Source organism: Clinocottus analis, unplaced genomic scaffold (assembly GCF_023055335.1).
Source record: "Clinocottus analis isolate CAN_PGR_092001 unplaced genomic scaffold, fCliAna1.0.p SCAF_6, whole genome shotgun sequence".
Lineage (NCBI taxonomy): Eukaryota > Metazoa > Chordata > Actinopteri > Perciformes > Cottidae > Clinocottus > Clinocottus analis.
In genome coordinates this window covers 12144215-12156394 of record NW_027176218.1, presented here as the reverse complement: position 1 = coordinate 12156394, position 12180 = coordinate 12144215, and positions in this window count along the sequence as shown.

Sequence of the window (12180 nt, the reverse complement as noted above, 5' to 3'; positions counted from 1 at the left end):
CAATAGAGGCTGGAACAGAGCACAGAATTATGCAATGAAATCTAACAGGCCTCTGTAGAGCAACATGAGCTGAAGAACTCATAAATGTTTGAGGACCTGCTGGGATAATGTGCACTGTTGTCAATGTTCTCTTCTCGTACACCGAAGCTCTCATTGTACTAAACTTAGAGCAAATGTTCTCTTCAACTGCACGTTACCTGTGCACAAAATACTAATGAGACGTTACAGTCAAAATGAGTGTAACTGTCGTTTTGTCCTCTCTGAACCATCATGCACACATTGACAGGAAGAAACGGCCCAATGAATCCCTGTGTGGTCCCTGCTTTCGTATGATGGACTACTGGAGGTAAGAACGACCTACCTTTGCAAGCATTTCCTCCACAACTGCCTGGTACTCTTATAAAGAAAGGCAGCCTGAGTGGCCCTCATGTCTACTACCTTCCTTCAACTACCCTCCAGCTGTCATCTGCTGCCACACTGCAAAGCTCCACAAGTGATTTATTCTTTTTCAGGCTGACTCCTGCATCACCCCTGCTCTCATCATGCAGACGACGGGCATAAGCAATACACAGAGATGACTGGAGGGGAACGGGACTGCACGAGTAAGATGAAATATTCTCAAAATTGACTTTCTGCAACATTTGTTGGGCTGCGAAATAACTGATGTATGCTCAGAGCTAAGCTGCAAATATTGAGATGAGTGTTACATGAGATAAATGCCAAAAATGTGTATGAATATTGAGATTTATCAACCCAGTTCTTCATCTACTGCTCGGTTCGCCTTGAGATGGACTTTGGCTCAGCTTGTCCTCGGGGACAAAAAACGACCGGTTTTGATTGTAAACAACCCTCTGACTGAATTTATTATCATCCTCCACAAGTGTATAATCACAAAGACCAATTCCTTGTATCGACATTTACATATTCATGTAAATGCTGTTGTTGAAAGTAAATGGTAATTTCTTTCTTTTTCCAATTTGAATTTTGCATTGTCATCATGTGGAATTGGAACAGACATAGCCAACTCACTTATCTGCACCACACTCCTCCCCAAGCTTCTTGTGATTGATTAGAACGAGTAACACAGAGCACGAGTGGATTAAACAAATTCTGACTTGCAGCACACGCGTGACCTTTCCTGTAGTTGTCATGCTACAGAAATTAGCAATAGAGACATACTGTATATATGAAATTGCAAAGCACATTTAAATATTGTCACACACTATTCCTCATTCATCACATAGGACAAATGTATTTCAAACGTTTGTAAAATGCAAACAGAATATATTTCGCAGTAGAAGATGTAAACAAGTTAGGCCCTTCATGAGCAGCGGTTACTGTACGTCACCAGATCACTCCTAAGGACTTTGGAGCCATAAACCGTTTGAATGAATGCAAAACGCATCATCTGACATAATGATTATGTTCCCATTTGAGAGTTTATCTTGATCAGCTGTTGGTAGACGTGGCTTCATCTGCAGATCGTCCTGAGTACCGGGCGGAGCTGCCATTTTGTTTGTTTAAATCGAAGGAGGCTCAAACACAGAGTGTCTTCTCATTTTATTGAATACATTTATTAAAGGCAGCGTGAAAGTATTGATGGCACCTGGCATTGTGACCTGACAGATTGCAACCAACTCACTTTCCAAGACTGCGGCAACACAAGCCGCCGATTAAAACCGTGGAAACTCTGTTCTCCTCGCTCAGAGGCTATCCTTACCAGAGTAATACTATTTTAGGAGCAGCGGAAGTCAGACAGCAGCTGGCAGTCCCATGTTTTTGCACTCACAAAAAGCGCGGCACAAGTCATCACAGTTTCACAAACTACAGTGGCCACTGGCCAGGTATCCTAAAAATGTGAAAGGCTCTCTCTGCGACATGGAGGACTCCATGAGGAGGACCCGCTCCCTGTGTAGACTTTAAGATCTCGTTCTAAACTAACATAAACAACAATTCTTAGTTTTAGGTGATCATGCAATATTGAAAACATAGTTATAAATCTTATATTTAATTTCTGCTAAGATTTCATTTAAATGCTTCACAATGTGGCTCAAAGTCTAATTTGTAATACTTTAATTGAACCACTTTTTTTTTTAGCAAAAGATAATAAGCACGTATTGAAATGGCTTCAACATACAATCTTGTATTTGTAAGAAGAGATGATGATATAAATGTAGTTGTTCATATATATGTTCCTATGGAGCACACGTAACTGGTGTGTAAACTATTTTTAATGATAGATAACACAGTGCCACATAGCTGTCATCCTATTTAATATAACTCAATATATGCGTCACACTTTTAGTGTGTTTTAAAAGATCTGTTTATGCACATGTACATATAATTCACAAGTATGTTTATCACTTTTAATGTTGTTTTAAAAGTTTAAAGGACTATGGTTGACCTTAGAAATAGTATAGTAATGTTTTTTTTTTCTGATGAGTCTTTATTCGTGGAGTAAGAATTAATTGGTACTATTTTGTATTAATATTTCTGAACTTGATATTGAGGCTCAGTGTCTCTGACCTCAGTGGAGCAATACTCATCATTCTTGTTACTGTTTCTAGTGCCAGACTGCTTTACTCACATTAAATTCATATTGGAAGCATGGAAGGGCTGTAAATTAATTAACAAGTATTATAATACAAAGTGTCTAATTACAGTCTTGACTCTGAATTAGCATGGCATGCTATTAGCCACATTATGTTGATGAGAAGATCTTCATATAGCTGATCCTCACTCTCCGTCAAATAGGTATTAAAACTATCACACTGCTTGTCGGCTCACATAGAACAATGTTCCTGGAGTTTCCCGCTGAGAAGATCCAGATCCTTGAATCAATTATCACTCCAATGCCCACAAACCCAGATCCCATTTCTTTGCGTCACGCTCGATAAAAGCTATTCCCTGTCTTTCTACGCTGTCCGTCTCTGAGCGCTGGAGCTGTTTCTCATTTGTCTCATCTGATCTTTAAAGCGCTGGCTATTTCACTTTTTGAAAAGTGACTCAAACCTCCAACTGGAGTTTGACAACTCCCAAATGTCATAGTTTAAGTTCTGCCTTTAGCTGCCATCATATTTACAATCAAAACTAACCTTTTTCCTCTTTGCAGAAATAAACAGCAGATGAATACAAAGAATTCTCTTTTTTTCCCCTGGTTACATTACTTACTGTGAACTTGAAATTTAATTTAGATATTCAGCAGACTCCTAGCTCTTCAGCACTCAACTGCTAAGCAGCAGAGAGCAGTTGGGGTGAGAGGGCTAACTCTCACCTTTATGATGCTTACCAGCATGCTCATTATCAGGCAAAATCTAACTTTGTCTCGATATTGCCATAAATGTTCCCTCAGTAACTCATAATCTTTTTTCACAGCACGTCTTGAGATGTCCGGCAAGTACTTTTCTATGCTTGAAATAAATTGTCATGAAATAAATTTCACTCATGCACAAGAACCGTGTCTGTTTAAATATTCTGATGTTCAACACTTTCAAACAAGAACGATCAATAGCTGTCATCGCCAGAGACTTGCCTGAGACACACACACACACACACACACACACACACACACACACACACACACACACATATTCCTTTGTGTTGGGCACAGAGGCTAGAGCCATGTTTTCATTGATGAAAATGCAGCATCTACTTTGTTGATAACAAAGTCTTACGTGGTCTCTGGTGAAACAGATGGATATGTACACCAAGTGCTTGCTGTCAACGAAATAAGACAGAATAAGAGTGTTAATAAAAGGAAAGAGTTACACATGGGGATAAAGTTGTGATAGTACAAAAACATAAGAAAAACATATTCAAAGAAGTCCATCGAGAGTGGTGAGGTAAGATGTGTGTGTTGGTTTAAAGTGGATTAGACACAAAAGAAGCAAAATAAGAAAGAACAATAAATAGATTTGATGTATTGGTTATTTTTACCACGCTTTTCTAAATATTGCCCTGGAGAGAAGGGCCAGGTGATAATTCAATATCATAATTTATGATTTATCAAGGAAATCATATCAGTAAGAAATCCGATTAAAATAGCATGACTGATATTGTCAAAAGTAATAAGAAGAAGCTACTAACTCTAAATTCTCATATATATATATATATATATATATATATATATATATATATATATATATATATATATATATATATATATATATCTGTAATGACCTATATCAGAATAGAAGATTAGCCATAACGCCTGGCCCAATTGCTGAGAGAGCAAATAATACAGCTGCAAGAATATAAAAAATGTTCTGGCTTTGTACTGACGTCCCGTTAACTGTTCTGCTTTTCCCGTCCTCTGTCTACGTCTATATGGACTGCACTTGACACTGATCAGTTGAAACCAGCTGCGACTTTCCTTGAAGGTGACCCTCATCAGATTTAGTCAGCATTGTTCCATTTCACCATGAATATGTAAATTGTGTCTTTTGGCTCCGTTTGAGATGAGATCAATTTGAGGCTGACGGGGATTGACTGTTAAATACCCAGAAATCTCATTGACATGAGTGACAGGCTGTGCCTTCAGGAGAGTGAGAGGAATATTAGGATAGTTGAGCAAGCATTTGTATATGTGTGTGTGTGTGTGTGAGAGAGAGAAAGAGAGAGAGAGAGAGAGAGAGAGAGAGAGAGAGAGAGAGAGAGAGAGAGAGAGAGAGAGAGAGAGAGAGAGAGTGCAGAAAGTATAACTGTACTGATAAAGATGCCATGGCTTGAGAGTAGTAATTATAAGAAGTAAATCCTTATCCTTCTAATTTCGATCTGGTAATTTGCCAACCAGAGTGAACTGAATTTTGCTGACTCTTTGTGCGGGGAAAAATACAGGGTGCAGATATTTACTGCACAGTGCAGGTAAACAAAGGCTGAGTTTCCTCTCAGGCACACACACACACACACACACACACACACACACACACACACACACACACACACAAAGCAACCCTCAATTATTTATATAGGCGTGGATTACCTCTGCAGACAGGGAGAGTTGACTCGTAGGTAAAAAGTGATCTGTTTCACTCAATCTGCCTCACTTTCATGTCCATCAGACCCCCTCAGCGATATCATGAGTTTGGTTCAACCAAACTCTTAGGGAAAAAGATGCACACACGAACACATACTGAAACCTATTGACTGGCCAGTTGTTGAAAGGCTTGCCTCCTTCCTTTTCTCACAGAGGAGGTATTCAGCCCCCCCCCACGTACCCCCCCCCCCCCCCCCGCCTCTGTCTGGTCTGTCCTAGCTGGCTAAGATTGTCTCGTTGTGACTCAGTTCAGTCTGTTCATCTCTGTTTGAATGGCCAGGTATTGTTTCACTAGCCAGGATCCTCTTACCATGGACAACAAAGAGAGGCACACACACACACACACACACACACACACACACACACACACACACACACACACACACAGAGGAACAGGCAGAGTACTTGGGTCGACAGCCCGTGAGCAGCAGTCACATCTTCCTAGGCGTCTGAAAGCTGCAAGGGACTCAAGTTCTGTACAGACTTTCAAAGAAGCAGATCCAGCATCTTCCTTCATGGTGGCTGGAATTTCCTGCGTTTTAATGACAGAATCATTTTGTACTTGTATACTTATGTCAATTTGCTGGTGGAGCTCAGCAGTTTTCTCCTCCTGCTGTTTGGAGTCCATCTCTTCAGGTAGGACAGAGCATAAGATGAATGAATGAGTACTGAGTTATCTCTTCTTTTGCTTCTACCTAAGTGATGCACATTTTTCCATACCATCATGTTTTTCAGCAAAATTCTTACATGAACTGCCTCACAGACACATTGAATTTACTTAGATGTATTTTCTTGGATTTTAAATTATAACCATCATTGGACCGTGTACTTTTCCAAAAAATCCATATTGTTCAGTTATTATCCCATAGTTGTTTTGTATTTCTATTAAATGTTGAATGAACAGTTTGGTTCAGCTCCTATTGCATACCAAGGTATGTATTGTCTACTTTTCTCCTCCCAAGATTTATTCCATGTTTTCTATGTTTGCGAGGAGTATCTTCTCTTGAAATCAGTCACAATATGCTGCTGTTATAGGCCTAAAACATGATATAAAACATATAATGACATTTAAATGTAATTTGACAGACAAAGTTGAAAACAATATGCTCCAATTCCTGGAGCATAACTAAGACCAGCACATTTATCGAGGACTGAAAGAGCCAAGGTAATGACACTAAAAAACATCTTCTAGCAAAAAACTGCAATATCCAAGAGTCACTATTAAATCAAGGACAGTGTAAATACAAACAGTGGGAGGAACCTAATGAGAACACATGTTTATATTCTTCATTCAGGAGGAAGTACAATAGATAGGAAAAGAATAAGGGAGGAAAAAGTGTTTCTCCATCACTACCCCTCATAAAGTTGCACTGAGACCTTGAACTTGGAGCTACAAGCGTATTGGATATGGGTCTTTGTCTGCTGCTAACCTCCTGTGTTGTATTTTTTTTTTTAACCTTCAATGACTTTTGGATATAATAAAACAATGTATGTTAAGAAGCACAACATAGCTCAGTAGATGGGATGATGCAATTTGCTTTCATTTTTGTTAAAGATGTTCCCTTGTGTCAAGACTTCAACATTGTGCATGAGGATCCTCGGTTGTTAAATAGTGTTTGTTTATATGCAGAAGGGAGTCAGTGGGTCCTCTCTGCGTCCTCATGGTGGCCTTGATATGCTCTGTGTCTCTTTTCTCCTTTCATCACCGCTGCCCTCGGAGGCTCCTCCTCACCCTCCTCAACTCTTCTATCTGTTTCAATTAGCGGGAGTGCAGGGTGGAGCACTGAGGTCTATCACACAAGCACAGAGCTGCAGGTGCACCTACATTATAGAACACAGCTGACAAACAAGCGTCCCTCTGTACCTGATAGGGGTTACTTTGTCTCAGGTGAAACTATGAGGCTATCTTTGCTATGTATAGTACTGAGCTGCATCATTGGCCATCAAAGTCGAGATAGAGTCACAAGCATTATCCACCCACCCTCCTACTTATCTCGTCCAACCCTCACCTAACTCCCTCATACACAGATTGGACTTCCCACCTGCATCAGTGTGTCTGCTGTGCATGTATACGTGAGTGTGTCAGCGCACCTATTCACCTTGGACGAGCAGTGAATGTGAGTCCCTGAGTTTTATCCCGGTGTTCTAGTACCATCGAGTGCGCTGATAAAAGCTGCTGGGAAAATTTACTCCAACTTTACAAACTATGGTATTGGTGAGTGTGACAAGTTTGTCTTGCTTTACAGCACGTGGACCTGCTTGTGCATGCACTGTATAATTAGTCAACACACAGGTGTAATTCATCCATAAAAAAAACATTTAACTGGCTGAGTTTGTATCTAGTGGAGTAGTGAGGACATCTGGTATGTAGGCCTTTTTCTGTCATACTTTCTACAAATGAAATGTTTTGTTTAAAAGTAGGGAGGGTGCTAGTGAATATGCTAAACCCCAGCATTGTGAATTGTTGGCTGTATTTGAATCGCTGAATTCCCGGTGGATGTGTAGGATCTGTTATGGTGCTTAAATGTCTTTTACAACAGCTGGGTGTGCCTACAATTGTAATGTATAGATTCCCTTGTTTGAAATGTTGGTTGCCTAAACCTCGGGCGACTGTGGCTCAGCAGAGCATGGTCGACCTCCAAACAGAGGCTCGAGCCACGGCTACGCTAGTCCATCTCAAAGTTTCCTTGGGAAAGACGGTTTACTCCAAATGGCTCCTGTATGTTACTTAGTCCTGATGGGCAGGTGGCACCTTGCAATGGTAGCTCCTTCCATTAGTTTTTCCCATTTTTTTTTACATAGCTCTCAAATACATCTCGATCAGGTCAGAAACAGCAGCTGTTTAAATAAGTTGTCAATTTTCCCAAATTCATCTTCACCATTATCCTCTGAACTCTCTCCCCTTCTTGCTTGCACGGGGCAGGCAGTCCTTCAGTTGAGTTTCTGACTCGAGGGTACAATCATGTCATGGCTCCAGTTTTTGAGGGTTTTTTTTAGCTGTCAAGCTTCAAGAGCTCAAATATATTTTAACATATACATTTTTACCAAGTCTTTTGAACAGTTGAAAGTTGAATTGGCCACTTACTTTCAGATATTTCGGGCCGAATTTGAATTGATCGGTTTTATAATTAAACAGTTCAAGTCCAGATGTCTGCCAGTCTGCGAGCCCAGTCCCGCACAGAAGCGGGAGACTGAGTCATTTCAGCACTGAATCCATCTTTCGGTTCTCAGCAAAAGGCTCACAGGCGGCCGGTAATGTAGTCATGAAGGTGATCAAAAGCCCTTAGATCTGTACATCTGTGTGCCCTGTAAATATTGATAGTGTTAAAGCCTTCTACAAAGGGCTCTCTTTGACCCACATGGTCCACCACTGAAATAAAACAGATGACCTCTACGTTTGTGATTGGTCTAATAAACGTCCGTCAGGTCAACCAATAGCACAACGGCCGCAAGGGATGAGTGATAGAGGATGTGATACCAGCAGAACAGAGGCAGATGCTCTTTTGACTCCCTGTCAGACAGGGAGAGATGCTAATGACATTCTCCCTCCAGCACTGAGGAGATATATAGAGAGAGAAACACTAATGACTCTCTCTCTCTGGTCACTAGCAGGTCTGCAGACAGATTGTTAAATCTCACAGCAGACCAACATGCTGTTAGTCAGAATGTTTGGAGGCAACTACATACAGAAAATGTCTGGCATTTACAAAACGTATGTGCAATTAACAATGGCTATGATGACAATTTTATTTTGTTTACAGTGACATCCTCGGTGCAAGTGTTTCCGCTTATTCACTTGTCAACCCAGTGGCAAGTTTCTGTGTGCGTCGCACCAGAGCATGGTTTCATCTGTGGTAAACAACTTTATTATAATCTATAGCACTAAAAATGTGGTTTGACATTTTGGGAAACATACTTTTACTTGTCGAGTTAGATGAGATAGAGAGGGAGTGACCCGTCCTACTCTGCCTCTGATTGGGTGGTACTCATTCCTGCTTTGCCTTTATTGGTTGGCTTGGTGAGGTTCTGGCATGTAGAGTGAGATAGGTTAAGGTTAGAGGGAGAAAATCAGGGTAAACCGATCAGATGTAGGTCATGCCATCGCCATATATAAATAAGAAACATTAACTGTAAGTTCATTCTTTAGCATACAGACACAATAATAATGATAATAGTATCAATACTCTCGAATAACTCTTGGCAAGAAAGCCCAAAAAATATCACATTGTCCTCCTTTAAAGTGAAATAAATGAGGAAGGGCAAACCACAGCTGTTCTGTCTTCTTTAGTTCTACCAAAGAGGACGTCTTTCCACTTGCTAACTCCCAAACTAATATCTGTCATCGTTACTGTAATTGTGAAAGGCAGAGCAATTGGCTATGTTACAGTCTCTTCCTCTGAGAATCCTTTCTTGATTAAGGAAATTATAAAAAGAGTCCAATGTGGGGTACAGATACAAAATATACATGTGCAGGCATATACGCATATACAAATTTACACACATGCATGCGCGCATACACACCACACACCTACAAACACACACTACTTGCTACTACTAGAGCTTCAGTCATTACAGTTTACAGTGTGAACAGAGAAATTACTCACAAAGCTCCTGCCCCTTTTTTAAGCTGTTATTCCAGGTGTATAAAAATCCATCTGACTTGTGTTTTATCTGTATCTTTGTGAAATTGTGGGGTTCACGCAATATTGGTATTCCCAGTTGCAAAGCAGTTACAAATACAATTTAAAAAAAAAGAAAGCTAACAATGACAAAATAAAATCCATTGGATGGCTAAAAAATATTACAAATCTCCTTATCTCTCGAAAAGATTTCAGCATCATACAAAATACAGGCTTTATCTAATATCGTCCCAGGTTTCACCATCTATTTGTTTCTGCTGAAAAATAAGCATTTCGACTTCACAAAGAAATATTTCTCTCTTTGTCTGGGATGGTGTTTTTGTCTCTAGACATGGAGCTTCAGGTGAATACTGAAGGTCTGCCTCTCTGTCAGAGATGCCTACAAGGGGAGCCACCGTAAAGCATGATTGACTGTTTGTCCCGAACCCCTATCAAGAATAAGACGAGCTCTTTGGGGCGAGATTCAGACTCATCTGTCACGTTCAGATCCCCTCTTGACCTTTCATATGCATCAGTCCCTTCCCTGCTGTTACGGTTTAAAAACGTGCGATGGGGAACTGCAAAAACACCCAGACAGAAGTCAATGAACTTATGGGCAGTCACAGTGGGAAGATAAACACTGTGTGTGTGTGTGTGTGTGTGTGTGTGTGTGTGTGTGTGTGTGTGTGTGTGTGTGTGTGTGTGTGTGTGTGTCTGTGTCTGTGTCTGTGTGTAAGTGTGCGTTTGAGAGTGTTTCCCAAGGACACGAGCCTATTTTTTGTTTTAGAATTGTTTAGAAAAAAGTAGACAATGAAACTTTGTCCATCTGGATATTTCCACTTCAGATATTTCCACTTAATGATTTGTAAAGACTCAGTTGACATTTAGCCTCTTCTTTCAACGGATAGTATCTGAATAATTTTCCTCTCAACAGGCGTGATAAGATCTTGTCTTGAACGTGACACCACACAGAAGCTCACAGGGTTTAGAGTTTAGGGCTTTGATTTAGTCATTTAAATAATTTATCATGAAGATTAAAGGGGGATTATTAAAACAGCAGCACATCATGCAACCATGTCTGCTACAAAATGATGTTCCCGTACAACTAACCTGCACTCTCAATTAGGGTTCGCAGTTTTAATCAATTTTAAACACATGGTTGACGCTGTCAATCAAATTATTATTTTTTTATTGTCTCAAATGACTACAAAATTGAAACAAAACCACAACAAAACTACTTGGTTATGTTTATGCGTAAAAAGTACATTTTTCACACAGGAAACAAACAAACTTCCTCCTGGATGAAAGCCATGAGTTTTCACATGGGACATATTGTGATACGTCAAACGCAAACGCAATCCAAAGAGGAAACATAATTCAACGTGAGTTTTGTTGTATGACAACGGTGTTTTAGAATACAGGGCTGCATTAGGAAACGGTCTTTTGCAACATTCACCAATATCATGATCAGCAGAGAAAAAAGATATTTAGAGCCTTCATCCTTCACCAAGTAGAAACATAACAACATCAAACTACGTTAAATATAACGTTCAGTGTTCAATTTCAAAAAGTATGAAACATAAACAGGCTTAAAAATATTAAAAGTATATGCACAACATGTGTGTGTTTTCTTTGCTGTCTACCATTCCTCACAAGAAGCTGGGGAAGATAGCTGATAACAAATATTTTAAATTCACTTGTCAATTAAATTTACCCAAATTGAGAACAATTCTTCATAATACAGTGTAAAAATTGAGGTAAGACCAGAGGAAATTCATGTTTTCTTTCATCTTTCACTATATCACAATTTGCAGAATTCCCAGTGTATAGATGCCACTGTTTTCTATCATAGGCAATGCATAATTATGAAATGGCATGAACGGCTATACACACTTATTCCTCCCTGAAATATTCATCTTGACATCATTGGTTTATGTGTTAGTTTTGCAGGTTCATGTGAGCAGAGTCCTGGGAGCAGGAGCGGTTAATTCACGAAGGCCATGTCAGAGCCTTTCAGCTGAGTTCTGAGGTGTTTAGTGTCTCTGCTCTCCAGTTCACCCATCCTGCTGATCTAATCGTCACTGTAATGGCAGGGCTGACTTTGCCGCCGGCTTCACTGTCTCTCTCACTTTCAACGCCATTTTGTCTCGCCGTCTCTTTCTCTTACTTTATGTGTCTGCCCTCTATCCCTCCATCTTCAATACTTGATTCAACATCTATTTTCCTTTCACGTTTCTGTTTCCCTCTCTGACTCCTTCTCTTTTTCTTGTATTTACATTTTTATCTTAATGAAACTCTCACTGGTCACCATGGACACATTATGTATATGTTAGTTGTAATAGTAGTGTTACCTTTGAAATAGCAGAGTCGCACATTTTATATTTCACACAAATGCCGGGAGATGAGAAGTTTGATTACGTCTAATAATCGTGCATGTAGGTCAATAAAACAGGAGATTTAATAAAGCCATTGATTAGTTTTGTAATGTAATTGCATTGTAACCACTCCAGCATTACATGTCACATG